General features: G+C 31.3%; 1 long non-coding RNA gene across 2 annotated transcripts; it reads right to left on the bottom strand.

The window, feature by feature from the left end:
* Positions 1–271: 271 nt before the first annotated feature.
* LOC134691717 (uncharacterized) lies at positions 272–11,556 on the bottom strand. 2 transcript variants are annotated; one of them, XR_010102189.1, is made up of 4 exons: positions 11,397–11,556; positions 2,331–2,380; positions 932–981; positions 272–463 (listed from the first exon to the last, which is right to left on the bottom strand). It is a non-coding gene; the product is annotated as an uncharacterized LOC134691717 (long non-coding RNA). The 2 variants fall into 2 exon arrangements; XR_010102190.1 differs by lacking the exon at positions 2,331–2,380.
* Between the last annotated feature and the right edge of the window lie 511 nt (positions 11,557–12,067).

Genomic DNA, 12,067 nt, shown 5'->3' with positions numbered 1-12,067 from the left:
GAAAATCAAACCTACATAACATAGAACGAAAATTAAACATATTGTACAATTCTAAATATTCCAATATATAAATGCATAAACAACGTAAATATATTCTTAACTACACAATACAACTGCTTTGGTTTGTATTCAAACAACCAGGAATCTGTTTACTTTCACCTTTCACCTTTCAGATAACATTTTATACATGTAAATACATTCTGTGTTTGTTACTTTAATGATAACCATTTTCCAGTAGCATAAAGTTCATGCATTTTAAATCATTGTAGGTCTTCAACATATAAGAACACAGTTCAGTTGTCCTCCACATTGCAGATATTTTATCCAAGGACAAATTACAATATCAGTTAATTATAACAAAAACACAAATCTAAGTGCAGTAAAATAGTCTCCCCTATTCTGTAAAGACAGTCTTGTTCTTATTCTTTCTTAAGTGTGTGGCCAGCACTAAATCTTGATTAACCTACAAAACAATATATGGTTCAGTTGAATAAATAATTAGTCTAATACAATACAAAATTTAAATGTCTCAAACAGTTGACATTTATTTTCCATCTGAGAGTAAATAGGAGTGTTTCATCAATGCAAAGACAGCAAATAATCCCCAGATTGTATCAAATTGTAAAATTTGTAATGCAGAAATACAATTCATTTGTGAGATCAATCATTTAAATGAAAAGTTCAAATCATTTTTTTCATTAGAAATGCATTTCAAAGAACCATGATTTACCTTTTTTATGAAATGTCAATATAGGGAGAAAACAAGGCTTAATCATAACTATTTCTTTTTATCTAGTATTGGTAATAAGAATGTGTTGGTGAATATGAAAACTGTGATGATTAAAATATAAAGTGTTGTGATAGACAAACATACTAAAGTAATAGACAAACATAGTGTGGTGATAGACAAATAAATAAAAATGAAGATTACCTTTTCCTTTTCTTCTATTTTCTATCTCTCAAATATTTAGTTTCCTTTTTCTGAAAAAAAGTAACAATGATAGGTGTCACATTGAGTAATTTTTAGTTTAAAATCTAAAAACAAACTTTGAAATTGGTATAAATAGGGTGCTTTGAGAGATAAACCCAGTGGTGTGATAGACAAATTGAGTTGAAAATATAAACAGTGAGGTGATAGATATTTTGAGTGAGGTGATACATATAAAATGAAATGATTGATTTACAAAGTGAGGTGATTGGTATTTTAACTAAAGGCACAGGTGTATATAGTGTAGTGTGGTGATAGACAAACATAGTGTGGTGATAGAAAAACATAGTGTGGTAATTTATGAACACAGTGTGGTGATAGACAAACATAGTGTGGTAATTTATGAACACAGTGTGGTGATAGACAAACATAGTGTGGTGATAGATATACAGTGTGGTGATAGACAAACACAGTGTTGTGATAGACAAACATAGTGTGGTGATAGATATACAGTGTGGTGATAGACAATAGTGAGGTAATAGACAAACAAAGTGTGTCGATTGACAAACATAGTGTGGTGATAGATATACACACAGTGGTGATAGACAATAGTGAGTTGATAGAAAAACATAGTGTGGTGATAGACAAACATAGTGTGGTGATTGACAAACATAGTGTGGTGATAGACAAACATACTGTAATGATAAATAAACATAGTGTGGTGATAGACAAACATAGTGTGGTGATAGACAAACAAAGTGTGGTGATATATATACATAGTGTGGTGATAGACAAACATGTGATATACGAACATAGTGTGGTGATAGACAAACACAGTGTGGTGATAGACAAACAAAGTGTGGTGATAGACAAACATAGTGTGATGATAGACAATAGTGTGGTGATAGGCAATAGTGAGATGATAGACAAACATAGTGTGGTGATATATAAACACAGTGAGTTGATAGACAAACAGTGTGGTGATCAACAAAATAGTGTGGTGGTTGATTATGTGTGGTGGTAGCTATATTATATGTGGCCATAATTATATCATGTGATGTAGTAGATACATAATATGTGGTGGTATATACATTATGTGTGTTCCAGCAGATGTATTATGTAGACAATGCTACAAGTACAATAACACTGAAGCAATATATTTATAAGGTTTACTCATCTTGAATGTTAGAATCATTGACCCACAGTTAGTATACCATATTTGCTACTTTTATTGAAAAGTTACCTGACATGATATTTACATAAAATATTGCATGACATTTTGAGCAGTTATTCTTTAAAAAAACATTTTTTTTCAATTATTTCATTTCAACCAGGATTGTTTGATTGCTAATTAACTCTTTACATTCATATGTATAATACTATCAATATCAATGAAGCTTACCTTTTCCTTTTCTTCTATTTTCTATCTCTTAAATATCTAGTTTCCCTTTTCTGAAAAAAAAATAACAATGATAGGTGTCACATTGAGTAATTTTTAGTTTAAAATCTAAAACCACATAAACAGATTTCTGTACAGAAAAGTGGATTATTATTATGCTCATATCCACTTTGAAATTGGTATAAATAGGGCTTTGATAGATATAACCAGTGGTGTGATAGACATAATATACAAATTGAGGTGAAAATATAAACAGTGAGGTGAAAGATATTTTGAGTGAGGTGATACATATAAAATGAAATGATTGATTTACAAAGTGAGGTGATTGGTATTTTAACTAAAGGCACAGGTGTATATAGTGTAGTGATATACATAGAGATTGTGGGGGATAGATACAGAGATCATGGGGAAAGATATAGAGAATGTGGTGATTGATATATAAAGTGAGGTGATTGATAAATAAAGTAAGGTGATAGGTGTTTATTATGTGCAGATAAACATAGACTTTGGGGGTGGATATAAAATATGGGGATAAACAAAGAGAGTGTGGTGATTGATGTATAACATGTTTAAAGTGAGGTGATTGATAAATAAAGTAAAGTGATAGGTAATTATTATGTGCAGATAAACATAGACTTTTAGGGTGGATATAGAATATGGGGATAAACAAAGAGAGTGTGGTGATTGATGTATGACATGTATAAACTGAGGAGATTGATAAATAAAGTAAAGTGATAGGTGTTTATAATGTTGTGATATACATAGAGATTGTGGGGATAGATACAATGATTATGGGGATAATTATAGAGAGTGTGGTGATTGATATATTAAGTGAGGTGATTGATAAATAAAGTAAGGTGATAGGTGTTTAATATGTGGAAATATACAGAGAGACATTTGTGGTGGATATAGAGAGTATGTGGATAGATATAGAGAGTGTGGTGATTGATATATTAAGTGAGGTGATTGATAAATAAAGTAAGGTGATAGGTGTTTAATATGTGGATATATACAGAGAGACATTTGTGGTGGATATAGAGAGTATGTGGATAGATATAGAGAGTGTGGTGATTGATATATTAAGTGAGGTGATTGATAAATAAAGTAAGGTGATAGGTGTTTAATATGTGGAAATATACAGAGAGACATTTGTGGTGGATATAGAGAGTATGTGGATAGATATAGAGAGTGTGGTGATTGATATATTAAGTGAGGTGATTGATAAATAAAGTAAGGTGATAGGTGTTTAATATGTGGATATATACAGAGAGATATTTGTGGTGGATATAAAGAGTATGTGGATAGATAAAGAGAGTGTGTGGTGATTTATACATAAAGTGAGGTGATTGATAAATAAAGTAAGGTGATAGGTGTTAAATATGAGGATATATACAGAGAGACATTTGTGGTGGATATAGAGAGTATGTGGATAGATATAGAGAGTGTGGTGATTTATACATAAAGTGAGGTGATTGATAAATAAAGTAAGGTGATAGGTGTTTAATATGTGGATATATAGAGAGAGACATTTGTGGTGGATATAAAGAGTATGTGGATAGATAAAGAGAGTGTGTGTTGATTTATACATAAAGTGAGTTGATTGATAAATAAATTAAAGTGAAAGGTATTTAATATGTGGAGATATACATAGAGACTGTTGGTGTAGATATAGAGAGTGGGTGATAGATGCAGAGATCATGGGGATAGATATAGAGTATGTGGTGATTGATATATAAAGTAAGGTAATAGGTATACAAAATAAGGTGATCAGTGTTTATTATTTGAAAGTATGCATAACTCTGTGGGGATCGAGAGTATGAGGATAGATATAGAGATTGTGTGGTGATTGATATATGTAGTGAGGTGATTGATAAATAAATTAAGGTGATATGTATGTTTATTAAGGTGGTAGATTAAATATCATGTGGCAATAAACGTAGAAACTGTGGGAAAGATGTAGAAAGTCTGATGATAATCAAAGAGAGAATGTGATTGATTTATAAAGTAAGATGATTGATTAATAAAGTAATGGAGTAGGTTTTATATAGTGAGGACATATACATAGAGACTGAGGAGAAAGATATAGAGATTGTGGGGATTGATATCAAAAGCATGGGGATAGATATAGAGAGTGTTTGGATAGATATCGAAAGTATGTGGATAGATATATAGAGTTTGTGGTGATTGATATATAAAGTGAGGTGATGAATAAATAAAGTAAGATGATAGGTGTTTATTATGTGGGGATATACATAGAGACTGTTATGATATATATAGATAGATATATGAATATGTGGTGTGAGTGCCAATGAGACAACTCTCCATCCAAATAACAATTAAAAAAATTAAACCATTAAAGGTCAATGTAGGGCCTTCAACACGGAGACTTGACTCACACTGAACAACAAGCTGTAAAGGGCTCCAAATTACAAGTGTAAAACCATTCAAACAGGAAAACCAACAGTCTAATCTATATAAAAAAAAAGAAACGAGAAACATGTATAAATTACATAAACAAACGACAACTACTGTACATCAGATTCCTGACTTAGGACAGGTGAAAAATTTTGCAGGGGGATTAAAAGTTTTAATGGTACCAAACCTTCTCCCTTTTTCTGAAACAATAGCATGACATCACAACATAGCAAAACGCACGATAAAATATCAATTGGCAGGCTTAACTCAATAAAAAAAATAGAGGCTATTATGATATAAATACAGACAATTATGATATACATAATGACGACTGTTGGCTTTGGAATGGAGAGTGTAGTGATAGATAATCATAGTATTGGGATAGCTTTTGAGAGTGTTGGGATAGATATGGAGAGTGTGGTGATGAATACAGTGACTGTAGCAATAGTGGAATATATCAACCAACTATATATATCTTTTATTGAGTATCATTTTCTAAAAAAACTTTACCATCACTATTGCTGAGTGAGAATAGTATTAAGATATATACTGGCTGGTGACAAGTATTGATGATGTTGTAATTGATTTAAACAGTGCAGTGAGGTAATAGATACATATATAAAATGTGGTGAAAAAGTATAAACAGTGCAGTCAATGAGATATTTTCAGCGAGGCCATTCATATATAAAATGAGGTGATAGATATATAAAGTGAGATGAAAGATATGCATAGTGTGGTTACAATGCACAGTGGGTGATATTTGTATAAAGTGAGGTGAAAGATATACAAAGTTATGTGATAGATATACAAAATGTGATGATAGATACATTAATTAGGTGACATATGAACAGTGTGGTGATAGATGTATATAATTTGGTGATAGATACATAAAGTGTTTTGACATATGAATAATGTGATAGATATATAAAGTGTGGTGATAGATATATAAAGTGTGGTGATAGATATATCAAGTGTGGTGATAGATATATTAAGAATGGTGATAGATATTTAGAGTGTGGTGATAGTTATATAAAGTGTTGTGACATATGAAATGTGTGATGATACATGTATATAAGGTGGTAATAGATATACAAAGTGTGGTGATAGATATATAGTGTTGTGATATATGAACAGTGTGGTGATAGATGTATATAGCGAGGTGATAAATATATTAAGTGTGATGATAGATATATTAAGTGTGATGATAGATATAAAAATCATGGTGATGGATATATAAAATAAGGTGATAAATATACAAAGTGTGGTGATAAATATACAAAGTGTGGTGATAGATATACAAGGTGTGGTGATAGATATACATTGTGGTGACAGATGTTTAAAGTTATGTGGAAAATATGTAAAGTTAGGTGATAGATATATAAAGTGAGGTGATAGATATATATATGTATATACAGTGAGGACATCAATATATATAGCTATAGTGAAGTGCTTAATATATTAATTGAGATGATAAATGTATCAAGTAAGATGATAGATATATGAAGAAAGGTGGAAGATGTATCAATTGTGGTGTTAAATATTTACTCAGGTCATTGATATATCAATTAAGGTTAAGATATAAACAGTATGATGATAATTATAGAGTGAAGTGATTGATATATACCGTGAGCTGATAGTTAGGTGATAGGTGTTAATAATGTGGTAATACACAAAGGGACGTAGTGATAGATATTGAGAGTATGGTAAAAGATAAAGAGACTGTATATAAAATGTGATGATAGATACATGAAGTTAGTTGACATATGAACAGTGTGGTGATAGATGTATATAATTTAGTGATAGATACATGAAGTGTTTTGACATATGAATAGTGTGGTGATAGATATGCAGTGTGGTGATAAATATGAAAAGTGTGGTGATAGATAAATGAAGTGTGGTGATAGATATATTAAGTGTGGTGATAGATATTTAGAGTGTGGTGATAGATATATAGTGTTGTGACATATGAACAGTGTGGTGATAGATGTATATTGAATGGTGATAGATAAACAAAGTGTGGTGATAGATATATATAGTGAGGTGATAAATATAAAAAGTGTGATGATAGATATAAAAAGTGTGTTGATGGATATATAAAGTGAGGTGTGATAGAAAGTGTGGTGAAAGATACATAAAGTGTTATGACATATGAATAGTGTGGTGATATATGTATCTAATTTGGTGATAGATACATAAAGTGTTTTGACATATGAATAGTGTGGTGACAGATATATAAAGTGGGGTGATAGATATATAAAGTGTGGTGATAGATAAATTAAGTGTAGTGATAGATATTTAGAGTGTGGTGATAGTTATATAAAGTGTTGTTACATATGAACAGTGGGGTGATAGATGTATATTGGGTGGTGATATATAAACAAAGTGTGGTGATAGATATATAGTGTTTTGACATAAGAACAGTGTGGTGGTAGATGTATATAGGGTGGTGATAGATATACAAAGTGTGGTGATAGATACATAAAGTGTTTTGACATATGAATAGTGTGGTGATAGATATATAAAGTGGGGTGATAGATATATAAAGTACGGTGATAGATATATTAAGTGTAGTGATAGATATTTAGAGTGTGGTGATAGTTATATAAAGTGTTGTTACATATGAACAGTGTGGTGATAGATGTATATTGGGTGGTGATAGATAAACAAAGTGTGGTGATAGATATATAGTGTTTTGACATAAGAACAGTGTGGTGATAGATGTATATAGGGTGGTGATAGATATACAAAGTGTGGTGATAGATGTATTTAGTGAGGTGATAAATATATTAAGTTTAATGATAGATATATTAAGTGTGATGATAGATATAAAAATTGTGTTGATGGATATATAAAATGAGGTGATAGATACATAAAGTGTTATGACATATGAACAGTGTGGTGATAGATGTATTTAATTTTGTGATAGATACATAAAGTGTTTTGACATATGAATAGTGTGGTGATAGATATATAAAGTGTGGTGATAGATATATAAAGTGTGGTGAAAGATATGTTTAGTGTAGTGATAGATATTTAAAGTGTGGTGATAGTTATTTAAAGTGTTGTTACATATGAACAGTGTGGTGATAGATGTATATTGGGTGGTGATAGATTAACAAAGTGTGGTGATAGATATATAGTGTTTTGACATAAGAACAGTGTGGTGATAGATGTATATAGGGTGGTGATAGGTATACAAAGTGTGGTGATAGATACATAAAGTGTTTTGACATATGAATAGTGTGGTGATAGATATATTAAGTGGGGTGATAGATATATAAAGTGTGGTGATAGATATATTAAGTGTAGTGATAGATATATAAAGTGGGGTGATAGATATATAAAGTGTGGTGATAGATATATTAAGTGTAGTGATAGATATTTAGAGTGTGGTGATAGTTATATAAAGTGTTGTTACATATTAACAGTGTGGTGATAGATGTATATAGGGTGGTGATAGATATACAAAGTGTGGTGATAGATATATAGTGTTGTGACATATGAACAGTGTGGTGATAGACGTATATAGTGAGGTGATAAATATATTAAGTGTGATGATAGATATATTAAGTGTGATGATAGATATGAAAATCGTGGTGATGGATATATAAAATGAGGTGATAAATATACAAAGTGTGGTGATAGATATACAAGGTGTGGTGATAGATATACATTGTGGTGACAGATGTTTAAAGTTAAGGGGAAAATATGTAAAGTTAGGTGATAGATATATAAAGTGAGGTGATAGATATATAAAGTGAGGTGATAGATATATAAATAAAGTGATGTGATTGATATACATATGTATATATAGTGAGGATAGCAATATCAATATATATAGCTATAGTGAAGTGCTAAATATATAAAGTGAGGTGATAAATGTATCAAGTAAGATGGTATATATATGAAGAAAGGTGAAAGATGTATCAATTGGGGTGTTAAATATTTACTCAGGTCATTGAGATATCAATTAAGTTTTAGATATAAACAGTATGATGATAATTATAGAGTGTAGTGATTGATATATACCATGAGATAGGTGTTTATAATGTGGTAATACACAAAGGGATGTAGTGATAGATATTGAGAGTATGGTAATAGATAAAGAGACTGTAGCAATAGATATGCGGTGTGTGGTATGATAAAAATGAAATTTCATGTGTTAAAATAGTCACTATAAAAATGTGTTACTACAGGATATATACATGTATTCAATAAGGTTGTTTGACCAACATTCATTATACCATATTCCTATTTTCATGTACATAGAACATGTGCATGATTACAAGAATGTAGAAAAGTCATATATATAGAGAGAGGTGCTAGATATATTCAGTATGGTGATACAAATATAAAGAGAGATGATAGGTAAAACTGTGATGTGATAGATAAATAAAGTGCGGTGCTAGATATAAAGTGTGGTGACAGCTTTATAAAGAGTGGTGATGCATATATATAGTATGGTGAAAGACAACAGTGAGGTGATAGATATATAAAGTGGGGTGATTGGTGTATAATGTTAGGTGATAAATATATGAATTGTGGGAAGAGATATGTGAAGCTACCTAAAAGATATCTAGCAAGGCGATGAATATAAACAGTGAAGTCATAAACATATAAAGGGAGGCAGTTGAGGTCTATAGTATGGAAAGAAATTCAGAGAGATACAAATATAAACATCTTTTGGTGGTTAATTTATACAGTATTGTACAAATTGATATTTATACAGAACAGTGATAGTTATATACAGTGGTTTTAGTTATATATAGTGTGTTGATTGAATTATAAAGCAGTTATTGATTTATAAAGTGGTGATATATATATATTCAGTGTGGTGATATTAATATAAAGTGGTGATTGGTGATATAAAGTGTAGTGATAGATTACGTGATGTGATAGATGTATAGTAAGGACATAGATATATAGTTAGTGGATAGTTACAGAAACTCGCCAATTAGCGCCCATCTAGACACTTGTGGTAAAAAACGTTTTCAAATCATACCCATTTTTAAATGTAGACGGGATGAAGCCTATCGAAAGGAGATGGAACGTTATTTTATCGCAACGTTCCGATCAAAATTAAATCCCGAAAACTTTTAATTACGAACAATGACGGAACGTCACAAACCTCCTTAACGACGTCGCCCATAATGACGCCATATCAGTTATCCTGAAGAGTCCCAATGGAAGGATGAAATCGATTGAATGAAACTGTTAACTTTTTAACTTATTTTACTATTTTATTTTATGAATATATATATATATATATACAACTCGTCTAAACATCAACCAAACAATGTTAGATCTGTAAATTTGCTTTCGCAAATTATATAAACAAGTCTAAATTGAAAACTACATTCAAACCTATGATTGTGATGGATAAAAACCACAATTTTTATACGTGTGCATGTAAACATATATATATATATATCTGAAGTGGTATATATATTAAGTATGGTGATAGACAGATAAAGTATGGTGATAGAGAGATAAAGTTAGGTGATAGATATTGTAGATGGTGATAGATATATATTGTGCTCAATAATGAAAAATATATACAGAAAGATCTAAATTAAACACTGTTGGTGTTAGGTATATATACAGTGTCGTACAAAGTGGCCATAAATATATACTGTGGTTTTAGATATATACAGTGTGTTGATAGATTTATAGAGTGGTGATAAATATATAGCATGGTGATAGATGTATACAGTGTTGTACAAAGTGGTGATTAATACAGAATGGTGATAAATATATAGCATTGTGATAGATATATTGTGTTGTACAAAGTGGTGATTAATACAGAATGATGATTAATACTGAATGGTGATAAATATATACAGTGTGTTGATAGATGAATAGAGTGGTGATTACTGTTATAATTGTCATTTGGCAATTTTTTTTTACGGTTATTCATTAAGACAGATGTACCAAGATTTCCCGGGATTACAAGTATCGCCCTCATACATGACCGGGGGTAGGAGGAGTCCTGATCCCAAAATCTTGGGCTTAAAAACATGAAATTCTGAATTCCCGAATTTAAATCCTGACATCCCAACATCCCGAAATTCAAAAAAAGAATTCCTGGATCCCTAAATAGTCAATTCCGAAAAACACCTGATCTTGGAGTCCCGATAAAGTGGTTCTCATTGATGTCTAAGCGTGACATGGGATTGCCAATTCATTTGTAAGCATGCCACGTGAAAGTCAAATTATTGTGTCATGAAAACGGGAAGTGAGGTCTTGCGGGACCAGAGAAATGACAAAAAAATGAGAATTGCTTACGTATATAGTGTAAGCAGGATACGGGAATCTGATTAAACAGTAAGCGGGATCAGGGATTGGAACACCCCAATGAGACCCCTGATAAAGGTCCTATCCCCCTCATACATGTCATACATGCACTATCCATAACAATCTTTTTAAAACTTTCTGGACTCCCCAAGAAAACATTTTGGCCACCTCCTATGAACACTGACCTGGCACATACACATGAAAAGTATTAATTGTCCGGCTCTTTTGAACCAGATCACATTTTGTAGTTGGAAAAGGAAAAAGGGGGGGGGGGGGGTGAAGCCTCTTTTCCTTTAAAATGTTATTTTGCATTTAAAGATGATGTATGTTTTCATTGTTACAATGCATTATTTTTCATACCTTTCACATAATTTTTTTTACGTTTTAGAAGTTATGTGTGCTCTTCAGGACGAGAAAGAGAGCCACTTCAGCAACTGAGCAAGTGTATTTTCTTTCGCAGATAAAATGTAAATAGATGCGTACAAATCTATCTCCAAATAGAAGATTTTTCAAAAATGAAAGTAGGAAATTCGGTGGGCGTTTCTTGCGCATGCGCACAGACCACGGTGATAGTTACGGTGATTGTATCAGGAACCGTGTATATTATATACCTCCAAATCATGGTACGTCACATCCGTTTGTATACGAAAATAGGTCTACAAAAAAATGTCCATTGAATTTGACAGTTGTAGGTAAAGAATCCTACATTTTATTGCAGTAAAACATTTTTGTGTCATAAACATATTTCTTGGGTATTTCAAAGCACAAATACTTTTTTATTTATGTTTTCTATAGAATATTTTGTTTACTTGAGGTTACATGGTTACTAAAGCTTGTACACATGCAGGTTGGATAAGGGGATACATTAGATTGGTTAACTTCCAGTGATGTTTATTTTCTTATATGCAATGAAATGTTATGTGAAATTTTTTCCATAGTACTGGACAGGATAAAACTTTACTAATGCCAAGTATTAAATTTTCTGCACATTTTTTTGAAAAGTGCAAATTTAACAAAGACTAATAGGGAAA

This window comes from Mytilus trossulus, chromosome 11, assembly GCF_036588685.1.
Source record: "Mytilus trossulus isolate FHL-02 chromosome 11, PNRI_Mtr1.1.1.hap1, whole genome shotgun sequence".
Classification (NCBI taxonomy): Eukaryota; Metazoa; Mollusca; class Bivalvia; order Mytilida; family Mytilidae; genus Mytilus; species Mytilus trossulus.
This window is presented reverse-complemented; position numbering and strand designations above follow the sequence as displayed.